We start from the raw sequence: 15,336 nt of genomic DNA, 5'->3' as shown, positions 1-15,336 counted from the left end.
CCCAGCTAATGTTTTTTTTTGTATTTTTAGTAGAGATGGGGTTTCACCATGTTGACCAGGATGGTTTCAATCTCTTGACCTCGTGATCCACCCGCCTCGGCCTCCCAAAGTGCTGGGATTACAGGCTTGAGCCACCGCGCCCGCCCTCGATCTATATTTTTAAATAGAATTAACTTCTCAGATTGCTACAAGAGCTGGCAGGGAGTTGAGACAAAGTGGCTGGAGAGAGACTGACCTATTTGAGGTAGCCAGTGTGGCTAGAGTGGAGAGTGAGGGGGAGAAGGATACAGTAAGGTACAAGTTTAATCTGTAGAGGTGAGAGCTAGACCTTGTTGTAATAATAAGGATTTTGGATTTTATTCTAAGAGAAATGCTAATCTTAAGCAGGGACTGATGTGATCTGAGTTGGAATATCTTTCTGGCTGTAGTTTGGAGAACAGGTTACTAGATGGGGTATAGTAATATGGTGCATGCAGGAAGACATACTAGGAAGCTGTTGTAGTCTGGACAAGAAATGATGATACATTATATAAGGCAGCAAATCTCAACGAGGGGCCTCTTTTGCTCACCAGGGAATATTTGGTAACATCTTAGACATTTTTCATTGCCTCACCTGGTGAGAGAGGGCTGTTACTGGTATCTAGTAGATAAAGGCCAGGAATATAGCCAAAGTATCCTGTAATGTAACCCCTGCAACAAAGAATTATGTTGCCAAAGATGTCAATAGTGCCTAGGTTAAGAAACCTTGGTACGAGGTGATGGTGATGGATGTGGAGAGGAGGATAGATTTGAGAGAGATTTAGAGGGTGACGTGGACAGCACTTGGATATAGGTTGGATACTGAGGAAAAAGGAAAGGACATTTTCTTCTTTTTTTTTTTGAGACAGAGTCTTGCCCTGTTGCCCAGGCTGGAGTGCAGTGGTGCGATCTCGGCTCACTGCAACCTCTGACTCCCGGGTTCAAGCAATTCTCCTGCCTCAGCCTCCCGAGTAGCTGGGATTACAGGTGCATGCCACCATGCCTGGCTAATTTTTGTATTTTTAGTAGACATGGGGTTTTACCATGTTGGTCACACTGGTCTCAAACTCCTGACCTCATGATCTGCCCACCTCGGCCTCCCAAAGTGCTGGGATTACAGGCGTGAGCTGCTGCACTTGGCCAAAAAGGGCATTTTCTAACTTTCTGGCTTGTACAGCTGGATGAATGCATGTCTGCCATTCAACAAAGACAGAAAACTAGAGGTTAGGAGTCTAGAAAATAATGCCTGATGGAAAAGATCACACATTTTTTCTCTCTCTATTAATCCTTTAGCCCCTTTGTTTAATTCCTTCTGCTTCATTCATTTCATTCCCTCCATTTCTAGTTATGATGCTTCAATTTCCTGGGCAAGAATGCATGATTGTTGGTGATGGTGGGGGTTACAGTCATAGCCTCATCAGTTAATACTTAATTTATTGTTTGTAATAACTCAATTTATTGTTAATTTATAAACACATTATTAATTTTAACATAAAATTGTGAGGAGTATTTCATCATTATTAATTTTAATAGAAAATAATTGATGATCATGTAAAGCAATGCCAAGTTTAGGAACCTAAAAGAGTAAATAGCTGTGGAATGGAGTGTCTCAGAAGGTCTTATAGAAGATAAGGGAAAGCCATACTTGAGGTGGGTAGAAGGAATAAGGTACCGAAGACTGCTGTTCTGCACTTCACAATTTTTTCTAGCCCTAAATTCCAGTTCATGCTTTGTTTTGGGTCCAAGGCCTCACCCTCTGTACACCATGCAGCTGTTAAAACCCAAAATCAGTGTCAGCTTGTGATTACTACTTTATATTTTGTTTTGTTTTATTTTTGTTTTGTTTTGAGACAGGGTCTTGCTCCATCACCCAGGCTGGAGTGCAGTGGTGCGATGATACCACTACAAGACACTAGAAATATTGTTTAACATAAACTAAACAGGCTGGGTGTGATGACTCATGCTTATAATCCCAGCCTTTTGGGAGGCTTAGGCAGGAAAATTGCATGAGTGCAGGAGATCGAGACTAGCCTGGACAACATAATGAGACCTTATCTCTACAAAAAATTTAAAATGAGTTGGGCACTGTGGTGAGTGGTACTGCTCACTGCAGTACCTCGACTTCCTGGGCCCACCTTAACTTTGTGAGTAGCTTGGACCACCAGGCCCAGATAATTTTTAAATTTTTTGTAGATCTCTGTGTTGCCCAGGCTGGTCTCAAACTTCTGGGCTCAAACTATTCGCCCACCTTAGCCTCCCAAAGTGTTTGGATTATAGGCATGAGTCTCTGTGCCTGGCATGATTACTACTTTAGTTTTTAGTTTTTTGTTTTTGGTCTGTAGGGATTTTCCTTTCTTGCAGTCTCAAAATGTTTGTTTAATTAAATAAATTAAGTAATTTCTTTATTTGTTTTTAGAGACAGGGTCCTTCTCTGACCCAGGCTGGAGTGCAGGGGTGTAGTTATAGCTCACCGTAACCTTGAATGCCCAGGCTCAAATGATCCTCCTGCCTTAGCCTCCTGAGTTTCCAGGACTACAGGCATGCACCACTGTCCCCAACTAATTTTTAATTGTTTTTTTTTTTTTTTTTTGTAGAGTTAGGGTCTCGTTGTGTTGCCCAGGCTAGTCTCAAACTCCTGGGCTCAAGCAGTTCTCCCTTCTAGGCCCCCCAAAAGGCTGGGATTATAAGCATGAGCCATTACACCCAGCCTTTATTTTAAATAACATTTCTAGTGTCTTGTAGTTGTACTATTATATGTGTATATATATTTCACTTTATATACATTCACTTATTTTTTCATTTATTTCAAATATATAATGACAAAGCTATAAAATTAACATCTGGTTATTTTCTTTATTTTTTAAATTTATATTTATTTCTTGCTAGGAAAAGATTTTTATTTTTTTACTTACCAAATAGTTTTATATTTTAGCTATGAAGGCAATTACCAGAGCCAAACTTGTTCTTTCTTTTTTTTGAGACGAAGTGTCGTTCTGCCGCCCAGGCTGGAGTGTTACAGTGCAGTAGCGCGATCTCAGCTCATTGCAACCTCTGCCTCCCGGGTTCAAGCGATTCTCCTACCTCAGCCTCCCAAGTAGCTGTAACTACAGGCTTGAGCCACCATGCCCGGCTAATTTTTGTATTTTTAGTAGAGACAGTTTGAGACCACCTGTTAGCCAGGCTGGCCTCAAACTCCTAACCTCGTGATCCACCCACCTCAGCCTCCCAAAGTGCTGGGATTACAGGCGTGAGCCACTGAGCCCAGCCCAAACTTGTTCTTAGCAAGTAGAATTGTTATGTGCATTAAGTCAAAGAGTCTCTTACACCTTTCTGGGCCTATTCACTTGCAGAGAGGAGTAGAAACTGTAACCATGTTCTTTATCTCATGCATTTGAATGATCCCATCACCTAGGTACTGAGCATAGTACCCAACAGTTAGTTTTTCCACCCTTACCCTCTTCTAGACCCCACTCTAGTAGTCCCCAGTGTCTACTGTTCCCATCTTTATGTCCATGAGTACCTGATGTCTAGCTCCCACTTATAAGTGAGAACATGTGGTATATGGTTTTCTGTTCGCTTAGGCTAATGGCCTCCAGCTGCATCCATGTTGCTGCAGAAGACATGATTTCATTCTTTTTATGGCTGTGTAGTACTACTTGGTGTATATGTACCACATTTTCCCCCTCAAGTCTGTCATTGATGGGCACTTGGGTTGATGCTATGACTTTGCTATTGTGGATACTGCTGTGAGGAATGTGCAAATGCATGTCTTTGGGTAGAATGATTTGTTTTCTTTTGGATATACACCCAGTAATGGTATTGCTGGGTAAAATTGTAGTTCTGCTTTTTTTGTTTTTTGTTTTGTTTTTTTGAGATGGAGTCTAGCTCTGTTACCCAGGCTAGAGTACAGTGGCATGATCTCGGCTTTGCCTCTCGGGTTCAAGTGACTCTCCTGCCTCAGCCTCCCAAGTAGCTGGGACTACAGGCATGCGCCACCATGCCCAGCTAATTTTTGTATTTTTAGTAGAGATGGGGTTTTACCATATTGGCCAGGCTGGTCACAAACTCCTGACCTCAAGTGATCCACTTGCCTCAACCTCCTAAAGTGGTGGGATTACAGGCGTGAGCCACTGTGCCTGGCCAGTAGTTCTGTTTTAAGTTCTTTGAGAAGTCTCCAAATTGCTTTCCACAGTGGCTGAACTGATTTACATTCCCACCAATGGTGTATAAGCATTCTCTTTTCTGCAAAGCCTCACTAGCATCTGTAATTTTTCTCTTTTTAATACTAGTCATTCTGACTGGTGTGAAATGATATCTAATTGTGGTTTTGATTTCTGTTTCTCTCGTGATTGGTGGTGTTGATTTTTTTACATATATGTTTGTTGGCCGGTGTGTGTCTTCTTTGAGAAGTGTTTGTTCTTGTCTTTTGCCCATGTTTTAATTGGGTTTTTTTTTTTTTTTTTTGCTTGTTCAGTTGTTTAATTTCCTTATAGATTCTGGAAATTAGACCTTTGTCAGATGCGTAGCTTGCAAATATTTTCTCTTATTCTGTAGGTTGTCTGTTTACTCTGTTGTTAGTTGCTTTTACTGTACAGAAGTTCTTTAGTTTAATTAGGCCCCACTTACAAATTTTTGTTTTTGTTGCAATTGTTTTTGAGGACTTAGTCATAAATTATTTCCCTAGACTGATATGGAGAATGGTGTTTCCTAGATTTTCATCTAGGATTCTTTTTTTTTTTTTTTTTTTTGAGACAGAGTCTCGCTTTTTTGACCAGGCAGGAGTATAGTGGTGGGATCTAGGCTCACTGCAACCTCCACCTCCCAGGTTCAAGTGATTCTCCTGCCTCAGCCTTCCAAGTAGCTAGAACTACAGGCATGCGTCTCCATGCCTGGCTAATTTTTGTAGTTTTAGTAGAGATGGGGTTTCATCATGTTGGTCAGTTGACCTCAATCTCCTGACCTCGTGATCCATGTGCCTCAGCCTCCCAAAGTGCTGGGATTACAGGCATGAGCCACCACATCCAGCCTCATCTAGAATTCTTATAGTTTGAGGTCTTACATTTAAATCTTTTTTTCATCGTGAGTTAATTTTTGCATATAGTGAAAGGTAGGGGTCCAATTTCATTCTTCTGCATATGGCTAGCCAGCTGTCACAGCATTGTTTATTGAATAGGGACTCCTTTCCCCATTGCTTATTTTTGTCAACTTTGTTGAATATCAAATGTCTGTAGGTGTACAGTTTTATTTCTGTGTTCCTTATTTTGTTTCATTGGTCTATATGTCTGTTTTTGTACCAGTACCATGCTGGTTTGGTTACCATAGACTTATGGTATAGTTTGAAGTTGGTTAATGTGATGCCTTTGGCCTTTGTGCCTTTTATTTAGGGTTGCTTTAGTTATTCTGGCTTCTTTTCAGTTCCATACGAATTTTAGAATAGTTTTTTCCAATTCTGTGAAAAATGACATTGGTAGTTTGATAGGAATAGCATTGAATTCATAGATTGCTTTGGGCAGTATGGCCATTTTAATGACATAGATTCTTCCAATTCATGAGCCTGGAATATTTTTCCATTTGTTTGTGTCATATACATCTTTTAGCAGTGTTTTGTAGTTCTCCTTGTAGGGATCTTTCACTTCCTTGGTTAGATGTATTTGTAGGCATTTTTTGTGTGTATGGCTATTACAAATGGGATTGCATCCTTGATTTGGCTCTCAGTTTGAATGTTATTGGTGTATAGAAATGCTACTGATTTTTATATATTAACTTTGGTATCCTGAAACTTTCCTGAAGTCATTTATCAGTTCTAGGAGACTTTTGATGGAGTCTTTAGAGTTTTCAAAGTATAGAATCATATTGTCTGTAAAGAAGGATAGTTTGATTTCTCCTTTTCCATTTTGAATCCCTTTTATTTCTTCCTCTTGGCTGATTGCTCTGGCCAGCATTTCCAGTACATGAATAGGAGTGGTGAGAGTGGGCATCCTTGTCTTATTCCAGTTCTCAAAGGGAATGCTTCCAGTTTTTGCCTATTTAGTGTGATGTTGGCTGTGGGTTTGTCATAGATGGCTCTTATTATTTTTTAGGTGTGTTCCTGCAATGTCCAGTTTCTTGAGGGTTTTTATCATGAAAGGATGTTGGATTTTATTGAAAGCTTTTTCTGCATCTCTTGAGATGATTCTGTGGTTTTTGTTTTTAATTCTGTTTATGTGGTGAATCACATTTATTTATTTATTTATTTTTTGAGATGGAGTTTCGTTCCTGTTGCCCAGGCTGGAGTACAATGGCATGATTTCAACCCACTGCAACCTCCACTTCCTGGGTTCAAGCAATGGTGACTCACATTTATTGATTTGTGTATGTTGAACTAACCTTGCATCCCAGGACTGAGGCATACTTGACTATGGTGAATTAACATTTTGATGCATTGTTGAATTCAGTTTTCTAGTATTTTTTGAGGATTTTTGTATATATGTCCATCAGGGATATCAGCCTTTTCATTGCTTCTTTGCTGGGTTTTGGTATTAGAGTGATACTGGCTTTTTAAAATTAGTTAGGGAGGAGTCTCTTCTCCTGAGTTTTTTTGAAGTAGTTTCAGTAGAATTGGTACCAGCTCTTCTTCGTATGACTGGTAGAATTTGGCTGTGAATCCATCTCTGATCTAGGGCTTTTTTGGATTGGTAGGTTTTTAATTATTGATTCAATTTTGGAACTCGATATTGGTCTGTTTGGTGTTTTGATTTATTTCTGATTCAATCTTGGGAGATTATGTGTTTCCAGGAGTTAATCCATTTCCTCTAGATTTTCTGGTTTGTGTGTATAGAGTTGTTATTATTAGTCTATGAGGATCTTTTTTGTATTTCTGTGGGGTTCGTTGGAATGTCACCTTTGTCATTTCTGACTGTGCTTATTTGGATTTTCTCTCTCTCTCTTTTTTTGTTAATCTAGCTAGCAGTCTATAGATCTTGTTTATCCTTTCAAAGAGCCAAGTTTTGGTTTTGTTGATTCTTTGTGTGGAGTTTTGAGTCTCAATTTTGTTCAGTTATGTTCTGATTTTAGTTATGTCCTTTCTTCTGCTAGCTTTGAGGTTAGTTTGTTCTTGTTTTTCTGGTTCTTCTAGGTGTGATGTTAGATTATTAGTTTGAAATCTTTCTTTTTGAGGTAGGCATTTAGTACTATAATCTTTTTTCTTAACACTGCTTTTGCTGTATCCCGGTGACTTTGGGATGTTGTGTCTTTGTTTTTATTTATTTTAAAGAACCTTTTGATGTCTGCCTTTTGTTGTTTACCCCAAAGTCATTCAGGAGCAAGTTGTTTAATTTCCATGTAATTGTGTGGTATTGAGAGATCTGCTTGGTATTGATTTCTGTTTTTATTCTATGGTCCAAGAGTATGGTTGATATAATTTTTATTTTTAAAAAATTTATCAAGACTTGCTTTATGATTGAGCATGTGGTCAATCTTAGAGTATGTTCTGTGTGCAGATTATAAGAAGCATATTCTGTGACTGATGTGTAGTGTATTCTATATATATCTATTAGTTCAATTGGTCAATTGTTGAGTTTGAGTCCAGAATTTCTTTGTTAATTTTCTGCCTTGATGAACTAATCCTGTCAGTGAGGTGTTGAAGTCCCCTACTACTATTGTGTGGCTAAGTTTTTTTGTAAGTGTAAAAGTACTTGTTTTATGAGTCTGGATGCTTCAGTGTTGGATACATATGTATATTTCGGATAGTTAAATCTTATTGAATATAACTCTTTATCATTATGTAATTACCTTCTTTGTATGTTTTTAACTGTTGTTGGTTTAAAGTCTATTTAATCTGATATAAGAATAGCCTTTTTTTTTTTTTTTTTCTTTTTCCATGGTAGATTTTTCTCCATCCCTTTGCTTGGAGCCTATGGGTGTCATTACATGTGAGATGGGCCTCTTGAAGACAATAGATGGATGGGTCTTGTTTCTTTATCCAGCTTGCCACTCTGCCTTGTAAGTGAGGCATTTAGACCATTTACATTCAAGGTTAATATTAATATGTGAAGTTTTGATCCTATTGTGAAGTTGTTAGCTGTTTGCTTTGTAGTTTCTATTTTTCTTTTTCTTTTTTTTTTTTTTTTTTTTTTTAAGATGGGGTTTCACCATGTTGTTCAGGCTGCTCTTGAACTCCCGACCTCAGGTGATCCGCCCGCCTTGGCCTCCAAAGTGCTTGGATTACAGGCGTGAGCCACCACGCCCGGCCTGTAGTTTCTATTGTTTTTTTTCTCTGTAGGGTCTGTGGACTATGTAATTAACTGTGTTTTTATGGTAGCAGGTATTATTCTTTTGTTTCCATGTTTAGGACTCCCTTATTGTAAGGCTGCTCTAGTGGTAACACATTCCTTTAGCATTTGCTTGTTTGGAAAAGATTTTATGTCTTCTTTGCTATGAAACTTAGTTTGGTAGGAGTTTCTTTAAGAATGCTGATAATAGGTCCCCAATCTCTCCTGGTTTGCAGGGTTTCTGCTGAGAAGTCCACTGTTAGCCTGTTGGGGTTCCTTTTGTACATAATCTGTCCTTTTTCTCTAGCTGCCTTTATGATTTTTTTTTCTTCAGCATTGACCCTGAACAGTATGGTGACTATATATAGTATCTTGCAGGTGTTCTCTGGATTTCTTGTTGGCAAGATTAGGAAAGTTTTCCTTCTCTCTCTTTCTTTCTTCCTTTCTTTTTTTTCTTTTCTCTTTTCCTTCCTTCCCTCCTTCCTTCCTTCCTTCCTTCCTTCCTTCCTTCCTTCCTTCCTTCCTTCCTTCCTTCCTCTCTCTCTCTCTCTTTTTCTTTCTTTGACATTTTTAATAAATTTGTTTATCCATATTCTAAGGACTAGGGGAGTTTTCTTGAATTATTGCCTAAGTATATTTTCCAAGTTGTTTCCTTTTCCTCCTTCTCTCCCAGGAATGCCAATAATTTGAGGGTTTGGTTACTTTACGTAATGCCATGTCTCAAAGAATTTACTTATTTTTCTTTCTTTCTTTCTTTCTTTTTTTTTTTGTCAGATTGGGTTAATTCAAAAGAGCAGCCTTGGAGTCCTGAAATTATTTCTTTTGCTTGGTCCAGTCCATTGATAAAGCTTTCAATTTTATTTTGAAATTCCTTAAGTGAGTGTTTTACTTCTAGAGGCTCTGATTTCTTTTTAAGATGTTTATTTCTTCATTTCCTGGATTGCTTTAGAAGTTTCTTTGTCTCAATTTTTAACTTTGTCTTGGATCTCTATGAGCTTCCTTGCAAACCATGCTTTGACTTTTTTTCTTTTCTTTCCTTCCTTCCTTCCTTCTTTATTCTTTTCTTTTCTTTTCTTTTCCCTCCCCTCCCCTCCCCTCCCCTTTCTTTCCCTCCCCTCCCCTCCCTTCCTTTTGATATAGAGTCTCACTCTGTTGCCCAGGCTACAGTGCAGTCATGTGATCTCAGCTTACTGCAACCTCCACCTCCCAGGTTCAAGCAATTATCCTGCCTCAGCTTCCTGAGTAGCTGGGATTACAGGCATGTGCCACCATGTCCAGCTAATTTTTATATTTTTAGTAGAGACAGGGTTTCACCATATTGGCCAGGCTGGTCTCGAACTCCCTACCTCAGGTGATCTGCCTGCCTCGGCCTCCCAAAGTGCTAGGATTATAGACATGAGCCACCAGACCTGGCCTATGATTTGAGTTCTTTATCTGTCATTTCTGAGTTTCTATTTTGGTTAGGGACCTTTGCTGGAGATCTAGTGCAATCCTTTGGTGGTGTCACTACCTTTAGCTTTTTCATGATGCCAGAGTTCTTGTGCTGGTTCCTTCTCATCTAGAGATACTGGTACTTCTGATTTTTTTAATTATTTTCATGCAGGTAGGATTTTTTTTCTTTTTCTTTCTTTCCCTATAGTAATAAATTATTCTTTATTTTTATTTTTCTTTCCTTTCCCTTTTCTCTGCTTGCCTAGGGGATGTGACTGTAGAGAATGCTTGGTAAGATCTTTTGGCTTTGCTTCTATAGCCCTATGCTGCTGCCACCACCACCTTCTTCTTCTCCTCCTCCTCTTCCTCTTTTTCTCCTTCTCCTTCTTCCTCTTTGTCTTTTCTTCCTTCTCCTTCCTTCACCTTCCTTCTCCTTCTTCTTCCTTCCCCTTCTTTCTTTCTTTTTTTTTTTTTTTGGAGACAGAGTCTCACTCTGTCACCCAGATTGGAGTATCGAGTACAGTGGCCCAGTCTCGGCTCACTACAACCTCCTCCTCCCAGGTTTAAGCAATTCTCCTGTCTCAGACTCCTGAGTAGCTAGGATTACAGGCACTTGCCATCATGCCTGGCTAATTTTTGTATTTTTAGTAGATACAAGGTTTCACCATGTTGGCTAGATTGGTCTCGAACTCTTGACCTCAAGTGATCTGTCTACCTCAGCCTCTCAAAGTGCTGGGATTACAGGCATGAGCCACCGCACCTGGCTACCCTATAAAACCTTCTTTCATGCAGGTTTTATATTGGGCTGTGAAGTTTGTCTTACAAGCCTACAGGTGGCCTGTAAGTTAAGAGCCAGCTACAGCCAGTTTTTTTTGGGTATATACTTGATCTTGTTTACTGGCAGAAGGTCTTTGTTGCTCCAGGCAATTAGCTGATTTGTAGAATGTATAGTGGTCTGCACTCCCTGCTCAGTCCTGGTGGTGACAGAGTTTGGAATGGCAGCAGTGGGAACCGCAAAGGGCAGAGGCAGACCTGGTAAATCTGCCTGCAGGTCCCCTGATGGTAAACATAAGCACTAGTGCCAAGGGAGAATCCAGTGGGTGACCATGAGGTACCCAAAGGTTTTCCTAGGTGTGGAGCTGGGAAACCTGCTCAGCTCCAAGTTCTTTTCATGAGGATGAGGGGATGGCTTAAGCTCCTAATCCAGGAGAGTGGGTGCCCCAGATGCCTGGAGGTCTTCCTGGATGTGGAGCAGAGAGGGTCTCGCTGCACTATGATCTATGTCCCGGAAGCATGGGGCAGCTTGGGCTGCTGAACCAGATGAGAGGGTTCTCTGAATGCCTGGAGGTCTGCCTGGTTGTGAGACAGAGAGGGCTTTCCCACATCAGACTCTCTGCACAGGAAGAGTGGGGCAGGTCAAGCTGCCAATCCAGGTGAGTGATGCTCCAAATGCCTGGGAATCTGCCTGGACATGGAGCGGAGTGGGCCCCCATGCACCAAGTGCTCTACACAGGAGTGGGGGGACAACTTAGGCTGCTGGACCAAGCATGTAGGTGCTCTAAATGCCTGGAGATCTTCCTGGGCATGTAACAAAGAGGGTCCTCCTGCACCAGGATCTCTGTACAGGAAGGGTGGGACAGCTCAGGCTGCTGAACCAGGCCAACATGTGTTCCAAATGCCTAGAGATCTCCCTAGGTGTGGAGCAGAGAGAGCCTTGCTGCACTACGATCTATGCCCAGGAAGGGTGGGATGGTTCAGGCTGCTGGTTCAGGTAAGCAGATATTCCAAATGCCTGGATTTCTGCCTGGGCTTGGAAGAGAGAGGGCCCTGCTGCACCATGATCTCAGGGGAGCAGGGTGGGGCACCTAGCAATGGCACATGCAGATCAGTTGCAGGTTTCCAACCTGGCCCTGGCTGCAAGTCTCACCACCTAGGAGAAACTGCAGCTGTAGCAGCTCTCTTCCCATGCCATTCTTGTGACAGGGTAGAGCACAATTCCAGCACCTACTGCTGAAGCACCTTCCACAGTTCTGGACGTGGAGGCCCCCTGTCCAACTCTGGAGCAGGTGCTCCAATTTTTGGCATGAGACTAAAATGCCTGTACAGCCATGCTGCAGGTGAACAAAGAAACTCTTTACTTTAAGTCCCACCTATTTATCTTTGTTTTTATTGCATTTGCTTTTGGTTTCTTGGTCATAAAGTCTTTGCCTAAGCCAATGTCTAGAAGGGTTTGTCTGATGTTATCTTCTGGAGTTTTTTGGATGAAACATTTTAAAAAGCCATCCAACAGAATGCATCCTCATCCCTAGAGGATGTACTTCTTGGTCCCTCAACTGCTTCTGATGTCTTTTCTCACCTAAAAAGGAAATAAAAATACAGTGTACAATACAAAGCTCAACATTGTAGGTAGAGACTGAAAGCCTGCGATTGTTAATGTTCTTTGCAACCAGTGAAGATGTTCTGGTGATGCTACTGTGCTGCTTACTGACCATGAGCACATTAGTTTTTCATTGTATTAATGATGTCATGTATTTTCCTGTTGAGTACTTATATGTGAATAAGTATAAGCAAATGATTGCTGTGCTTGCTTAGAAGCACATATGTTAGAACTGGAGAGATACAGAGAAGATTATCATGGCCTCTGCACAAGGATAAGTTTTATTTAAAAGACATAAAATTAAAAAAAAGAAAATGATTGCTTATTGGTAGCATATAAAGTCAGGAATGATGGCGATCCTTAACAACCACAGATTGTCCACATGGGTGGCTATGATAGTGATACCTTCTCTTTCTGATGGTTAAATTTACACAGTCTTTGTTTTATGCACAAAATTATTTTAAAATTGTATAAAATTACTTTTAGGTGATGTATATAAGTTATATATGGAATATAAATGAATTTCATGCTAAACCTGGGTCCCATCATAAGATATTTCATTATATATATGCAAATATTCCAAAGTCCAAAAAAATTCAAATTCCAAAACACTTGTGGTCCCAAGCATTTTGGATAAGAGATGCTCAACCTGTATTGGTATCTTTTAAAATAAGCCCTTATAATCAAGATAATGGTGGTAGAGAAACTCTCTGGAATAAATTGAATTTCATTTATTGTTTTAAAGTGACTGGCAATGATTAAAAAGGAGGAAAGGAAAGATGGAAAAAAGGAAGAAAAGAACCAAGAAAGAAAGAAGAAAAAGAAAGTGATATAAGTGCTCTTAATTTTCTATTTAACTCAAATATTTTGTGAAGAAGAGACAATTAAGCATCTGTAAAGTCTATGTGACATCTGTATTTGTGGTTTTATAAATTATGTGAATACATTAATAAATTCTAAGTTTCATTCAACATTACCAAAATATGGACTTCAAGGGACAACACAGTGAGACCCCATCTCTTAAAAAATGCTAGAAATAGTATCTTGTTTTTAAAACTGTTAGAGAAGAACTTCCTTAATCTGATAAAGAGCATCTACCAAAGCTCAGTAAATATCATATTTGATGGTAATATATTGAATGCTTTTCCACTTTGGTTGGGAACAAGGCAAAGATGACTTCCCACTTTTAGTCAGCATACTTTTAGAGGTCCTAATCATGGAAATAAGGCAAGAAAAACAAATGAAACACATAAGGAATGGGAAGGAAGAAGTAAAACCGTCTATTTTTGCAGAATACCCTGTTTACATAGAAATATCTTTAAAATCTTCAAATAAGCTCATAGAACTCCTAATGTGAATTTAGCAAGGTTACATGTTACAAGGTTAATATGCAAGTATCAATATTTTGTATATACTTGTAGCAAACAATGAAATTTAGCAAAAAAAAAAAAAAAAAGTTAAAATATTTCACAGTTGCATCAAAAACCTAAACTAATGAGGAATAAATTTAGCAGAAAACCTGTGATACCTCTATACTGAAAACTAAAAAAAATTGCTAGACAAAATGAAATAATACCTAAATAAATGGAGCAATGTATTATTTTCTTGGATTGACTGGAACATTTAATATTGTGAAAAATGTTACTTCTTCCCAAATTGATCTATAATCCAGTGCAATTACAGTCATAATTTCAACATGCTTTTTTTTTTTTTTTTGGTTGTTGAAATTTACAAGTTGATTCTAAACTTTATATGGAAATTAAAAGTACCTTGAATAAACAAAACAAACTTAAGAAAGAACAATGAAGTTGAGGAGCAAACAAACAATTGCTGATTTCAAGACTTACTACAAAGATATTATAATCAAGATATTTGATAGTGGTATAAGAATAGACAAATCAATGGAAAAGAATGGAGAGTCCAAAAATAGATACCTACTTATATGATCATTTGACTTTTTGACAAAGGCACCAAAGCAATCTATGGAAGAAGAAAATGGTGCTAGAATAATTGGATATTAATATGGAAAAGATTAACCTTGATCCCTACCTCACATGATACACAAGAATAAATTTGAGATGGATCATAGACCTAAGCAAAAAGCCAAAAGTATAAAGCTTTTACAGGAAAACACTGTATATCTTCATGACTTGGAGGTAGGCAAAAGTTTCCTAGAGAAGTCACAGAAGCAATATCTTAAAAAATAATTAATTAGATTTAAACAAAATAAAAAGAACTTCTGCTCTTCTAAAAGTACCTTAACAAAATGAATAGGCAGGCCAGGTGTGGTGGCTCACGTCTGTAATCCCAGCACTTTGGGAGGTCAGCGGTGCGAGGATCCTTTGAGTTCAGGAGTTCAAGACCAACCTGGGGAACATGGAAAAACCCCATCTCTACAAAAAATATAAAAACTTAGCTGGGTGTGGTGGTGCATGCATGTGGTCCCAGCTACTTGGGAGGCTTAGGTGAGAGGATTGCCTGAGTCCGGGAAGTCGAGGCTGCAGTGAGCCAAGATTGCACCACTGAGCTCCAGCCTGAATGACAGAATATGACCCTGTAAGAAAACAAGGTAGGGATTATAGGCATGAGACACCATGCCCAGCGCCTCCATGTTTTATGATTTTTTCTTGTGATATTAGTATTTTCAATGACTGAAACATTTGCTTTGCAGAATATTTCTCCCTCAATTTAGATTTGTCTGATAATTTCCTCATCAATAGATTTAGGACAAGCATTTCTGACAGGACTAGTACATGAGTAAGGCTGTTTGTCTCAGTACCTCAAATGAGGTTTTATTTATTTATTTATTTATTTATTTATTTATTTTCCCAGCACTTTGGGAGGCTGAGGTGGGCAGATCATGAGGTCAGAAGATCAAGACCATCCTGGCCAACATGGTGAAGCCCTGTCTCTACTAAAATACAAAAAAGAAAAAAAATTAGTCAGGCTTGGTGGCGCAAGCCTGTGGTCCCAGCTACTTGGGAGGCTGAGGCAGGGGAATCGCTTGAACTTGGGTGGCGGAGGTTGCAGTGAGCAGAGATTGTGCCACTGCACTCCAGCTTGGCAACAGAGTAAGACTTTGTCTAAAAAAAAAAAAAAAAAAAAACCATGGAGGAGGAATCATTCTACACCAAAGAAGAATAGAGACATGAGAGCTAAATACACTGTATAAACTTTGACTGGGTCCTGGATTTAGGAAATATAAACAATTCTAAACATTATGAACTATATGTTAGACAATAGTCTTTGTAAGTGTTAAAT

The 15,336-nt window shown here is 39.2% G+C and overlaps 1 protein-coding gene and 1 non-coding gene across 3 annotated transcripts in view; both read left to right on the top strand.

The window, feature by feature from the left end:
* The window catches only part of AFG1L (AFG1 like ATPase), a 221,210-nt gene that overhangs the window by 86,315 nt on the left and 119,559 nt on the right, over nt 1-15,336 (top strand). The gene's annotated exons all lie outside the window — the stretch shown is intronic.
* On the top strand, nt 12,279-12,384 carry LOC116549814. Its single transcript, XR_004268092.1, has one exon. It is a non-coding gene; the product is annotated as a U6 spliceosomal RNA (small nuclear RNA).

The sequence above is a fragment of the Sapajus apella genome, unplaced genomic scaffold, assembly GCF_009761245.1.
Source record: "Sapajus apella isolate SASKATOON/1434 unplaced genomic scaffold, GSC_monkey_1.0 scaffold6, whole genome shotgun sequence".
Lineage (NCBI taxonomy): Eukaryota > Metazoa > Chordata > Mammalia > Primates > Cebidae > Sapajus > Sapajus apella.
Note: the sequence above shows the minus strand (reverse complement) of the source record. Positions and strands in the feature narration are given on the sequence as shown.